The sequence below is a fragment of the Oncorhynchus kisutch genome, unplaced genomic scaffold (assembly GCF_002021735.2).
Source record: "Oncorhynchus kisutch isolate 150728-3 unplaced genomic scaffold, Okis_V2 scaffold4054, whole genome shotgun sequence".
Lineage (NCBI taxonomy): Eukaryota > Metazoa > Chordata > Actinopteri > Salmoniformes > Salmonidae > Oncorhynchus > Oncorhynchus kisutch.
In genome coordinates this window covers 110,388-115,387 of record NW_022265999.1, presented here as the reverse complement: position 1 = coordinate 115,387, position 5,000 = coordinate 110,388, and the positions used below count along the sequence as shown (strand labels likewise).

The 5,000-nt window shown below is 44.8% G+C and overlaps 1 protein-coding gene across 1 annotated transcript in view; it reads left to right on the top strand.

Annotated features, from left to right (window-relative positions):
• LOC116373442 (rhodopsin kinase GRK1-like) overlaps positions 1-1,346 on the top strand; it is a 21,410-nt gene extending 20,064 nt beyond the window's left edge. Inside the window, exon 7 of the mRNA XM_031822052.1 lies at positions 1-1,346. This exon is cut by the window's left edge and continues 1,074 nt beyond it. The gene's annotated coding sequence lies outside the window, so the exon portion shown is untranslated.
• Positions 1,347-5,000: the final 3,654 nt, after the last annotated feature.

The window sequence follows — 5,000 nt, the reverse complement described above, 5'->3', positions numbered from 1 at the left end:
GTGCGTGCGTGCGTGTGGTGTGTGTGTGTGTGTGCGTGTGCGTGTGCGTGTGTGTGTGTGTGTGTGTATATATATATATATAAATGTAAATATATGTATTTAGATAGATAGGGGAGAACTCATCAACTGGTTTTATCTGATTGTCATGTGCAGTGACAGTAGCTCTCTGTCCCCTCTCTTCACACTCCATCACAAGTCTCTCAGATATACATCAGTTTAATGACAGATATAAATCCAACTAGCATCCAATATTTTATGTCTCTGTTCTACTGTATATTCTTATGCTCCACAAGGTCTTTTCAAATTACGGTCAGAGGCCTGTGGGTCCTGGTCAAAAGTAGTGCACTATATAGGGAATAGGGTGCCATGGGCCCTGGTCAAAAGTAGTGCACTATATAGGGAATAGGGTGCCTTGGGCCCTGATCAAAAGTAGTGCACTATATAGGGAATAGGGTGCCACTTGGGATGCATAATCCAATATGGAGTTACAGCAATGTTGGTTTCTTGATAATAAATACTGATATGACATCATAAACCCTGTAAGGAGTCACTTATAATCACTCAATACAAATTCTAAGTTGTACATGTCACTTTTCATATCAGTAGATATGTGTGACATATCAGTATAGATATGTGTGAATTATCAGTATTTTTATGTGTGACATATCAGTATAGATATGAGTGACATATCAGTATTTATGTGTGGCATATCAGTATAGATATGCGTGACATATCAGTATAGATATGCGTGACATATCAGTATTTATGTGTGGCATATCAGTATAGATATGCGTGACATATCAGTATAGATATGCGTGACATATCAGTATAGATATGCGAGACATATCTGTATAGATATGCCTGACATATCAGTATAGATATGCCTGACATATCAGTATAGATATGCCTGACATATCAGTATAGATATGCCTGACATATCAGTATAGATATGCCTGACATATCAGTATAGATATGTGTGAAGAAAACCGTAAGTATGACATATTTTCAAATGTTCTTGTTGCACCACGGGGAATGAGTTGGTTAGGTGGGGTCTGCAGGGGGTGATTTCTTTTCTTGCTTTTTCTATATTGTACAATATATTATATTTATTATTATCTTTATTGTATAATATACTATATTGTTTAGGTTGCTTTCCCGAGTGCTAGCACTCTGATTCCCACACAGGAACCTCTTGTTAAACAGGGTTTTATGAATTCCTGTGCATTTGTTTAAATACAAAATGATCTGTCTATATAGAACTTGAGAAACTGTAAATAACTGTTTAATTATACCATAGAAATCATCATGCTTATTCATTAAAATAAACATTTCGACAGAAAATAAATATGTAATGTAGGCCTATTGTGTTACTGCAATGAGTTGATGTCTGATTACCTACAGTGTACTGGCATTTCCTCTCTATGTGAAACTGATGGATGGGCTTATGGGTGGTAGATGGGTTTATGGGTGGTGGATAGGTTTATGGGTGGTTGATGGGCTTATGGGTGGTGGTTGGGTTTATGGGTGGTGGATGGGTTTATGGGTGGTTGATGGGCTTATGGGTGGTGGTTGGGTTTATGGTTGGTGGATGGATGGATGGGTTTATGGGTGGTAGATGGGCTTATGGGTGGTTTATGGGTGGTAGATGGGTTTATGGGTGGTAAATGGGTTTATGGGTTGTACATGGGTTTATGGGTTGTGATTGGGTTTATGGGTGGTGGTTGGGTTTATGGGTGGTAGATGGGCTTATGGGGGGTAAATGGGTTTATGGGTTTATGGGTGGTGAATGAATGGATGGGTTGTGGTGGATTGTGGTTGGGTTTATGGGTGGTGAATGGGTTTATGGGTGGTGGGTGGGTTTATGGGTGGCAGATGGGTTTATGGATGGTGGTTGGGTTTATGGGTGGCGATGGGTTTATGGGTGGTGGATGGGTTTATGGGTGGTTTATGAGTGGGGGAAGGATGGATGGGTTTATTGGTGGTGGATGGATGGGTGGTGAGTTTATGGGTGGTGGATTGGCTTATGGGTGGTTGATGGGCTTATGGGTAGTTGATGGGTTTATGGGTGGTGGATGGGTTTATGGGTGGTGGATGTGTTTATGGGTGGTGAATGGGTTTATGAGTGGTGGGTGGGTTTATCGGTGGTTTATTGGTTTATGGGTGGTGGATTAATGGGTTTATGGGTGGCTTATGGGTTTATGGCTGGTGGATGGATGGATGGGTTTATGGGTGGTTGATGGGCTTATGGGTAGTTGATGGGTTTATGGGTGGTGGATGGGTTTATGGGTGGTAGATGGGTTTATGGGTGGTAGTTGGGTTTATGGGTGGTGGATGGGTTTCTGGGTGGTTTGTGAATTTATGGGTGGTGGTTGGGTTTCTGGGTGGTAGATGGGTTTATGGGTGGTGGATGGGTTTATGGGTGGTGGTTGGGTTTATGGGTGGTGGGCGGATGGATGGGTTTATGGGTGGTGTATGGGTTAATGGGTGGTGGTTGGGCTTATGGGTGGGTGGATGGGTTTATGGGTGGTGGGTGGTTTTATAGGTGGTGGGTGGATGGTGGATGGGTTTATGGGTGGTAGATGAGTTTATGGGTGGTGGCTGTGTTTATGGGTGGTGGTTGGGTTTATGGGTGGAAGATGGGTTTATGGGTTTATGGGTGGTGGATGGATGGGTTTATGGGTAGTGGATGGATGGGCGGTGGATGGGTTTATGGGTAGTGGATGGATGGATGGGTTGTGGATGGGTTTATGGGTGGTTTATGGGTTTATGGGTGGTGGATGGATGGGTTTATGGGTAGTGGATGGATGGATGGGTGGTGGATGGGTTTATGGGTGGTGGGTGGGTTTATGGGTAGTGGATGGATGGATGGATGGATGGATGGGTGGTGTATGGGTTTATGGGTATTTCCAGGCCTCCTTTGGTTAAAACAGTGGACCTACTTACTTCACTGTCTCAGTGTCAGGGACAGGAACGGACCGTCCCCGACTAGACGAAGACTATCAACGACATGTGTGACCTGTATAATAAATTGAAGTGTTTCTAGATCTTTCTCATATGTGGATGGGACCTAATGACAGCCTAACGTCATCTTCGTGATTAAACACCAGACACTTTCAGTGTCACTGCCAAATAAATAATTAACCGGAATCTACCATATTCCACGAACGATTCAGCACTGATTAAATATATAAATTATGTACGGTACCTCTAAACCATCGTCATCAACGGCTCTGGCGATTGTGAGAAAGAGGCAGGAATATTTCTTTGTCCTGTGGCTGCAGCGCATCTTTCGTAACAGGCCGTCGGTTTAAGAGGGTGTCCGGTTCTCGAAGTTGGCAGAGAGAGGCTCTTCTAACTAACCCAACCGTCAGACGGTGTTGGGTGACAAAAACATTACTGAGAAAACTTGGGAGACTTATTTTATGACACGTGATTCGACACTTCTTCATTTGGAGTTATTATTGATCTCCATCTGCCCGTCCCGCGCGACAGGTGATGAGACAGATTCCTAGTTTGGCGCGGAGAGGAGACCGTCACCTGGCAGGGCGCGCTGGGGAGGAAGGACGCTGTAAAACAGAGGCGGAGAGGATTGCCTCTTGCAGGATACTATAGAGACGAAGAGGAGTGTATCATCCATTCGCCTGTGGATTTCTGCTGTTTTTAGGCTACCCCATAACCAACTTTGGGAAAGGCTACTAGGCTGTTTGTTATTCTAGTACCCTGAAGACTTTAATTACGGCAGAATGCAGCAGCCAACGGCACAACAACCACCACCACAAACAACAACAGATGTCCTGGACCCCACAGGTAAAGTCATGATTCAAGCATCTGCCCTATCTCATGTAAATAATGAATTGATCCAGTAATGCTGACACCCACAGCTTATAGCCTCCAACAGATGATCAAGTATTTAACTTGCTCTGCATCATCAGCAGAAGGTTTACAGCAGGGAGAATTGCACACAGTGTGAAATGGAAAGTGCAGATAGAGATACTGTCTGTCTGGGTGTCTGTCTGTCTGGATGGCTATGCGTTGTTGTTGCTGTCTTCCCCTGAGTCAAACCTAGTTAGGTTTGTTTGAGCCTTTCTGTCTCTAATGTCTGACTCTATGTGGACAAGAAAGATGAGGGTCTATTGACAAATTCAGTGTGTGTTTGTCTACATCATAAGCATGGAGTTGATTATGGTATTTCTCATCATCTCCTTTTCTCCTCTCTCTGTCTCTCTCTCTGTCTCTGTCTCTGTCTCTGTCTCTGTCTCTGTCTCTGTCTCTCCCTCTCTGTCTCTGTCTCTCTGTCTCTGTCTCTCCCTCTCTCTCTCTCTCTCTGTCTCTGTCTCTGTCTCTGTCTCTGTCTCTGTCTCTGTCTCTGTCTCTGTCTCTCTCTGTCTCTCTGTCTCTCTGTCTCTCTGTCTCTGTCTCTGTCAATTCAATTCAATTCAATTCAAGGACTTTATCTCTGTCTCTGTCTCTGTCTCTGTCTCTCTCTCTGTCTCTCTCTGTCCTCTCTCTCTGTCTCTCTCTCTCTTCTCCTCTCTCTCTCCTCTTCTCTCTCTCTCTCTCTCCTCTCTCTCTCTCTCTCTTCTCGTCTCTCTACTCTCTTCTCTCCTCTCCTCTCTTCTCTCTCCTCTGCTCCCTCTCTCTCTCTTCTCTCCTCTCTCTCTTCTCTGCTCTCTCTCTCTCTCTCCTCTCCTCTTCTCTTCTCTCTCTCTCTCTCCTCTTCTTCTCTCTCTCTCTCTCTCTCTCTCTCTCCTCTCTCTCTCGTCTCTCTCTCTCTCCCTGTCTCTCTCTGTCTCTCTCTCTCTCTTCTCTCCTCTCTCTCTCTCTCTCTCTCTCTTCTCATCTTCTCTCTCTCTCTCTCTCTCTCTCCCTCTCTCTCTCTCCCCCCGCTCATCTGTCTCTCTCGCGGTCTGTCTCCCTCTCTCTCTCTCTCTCTCTCTCTCTCTCTCTCTCTCTCTCTCTCTCTCTCTCTCTCTCTCTCTCTCTCTCTCTCTCTCTCTCTC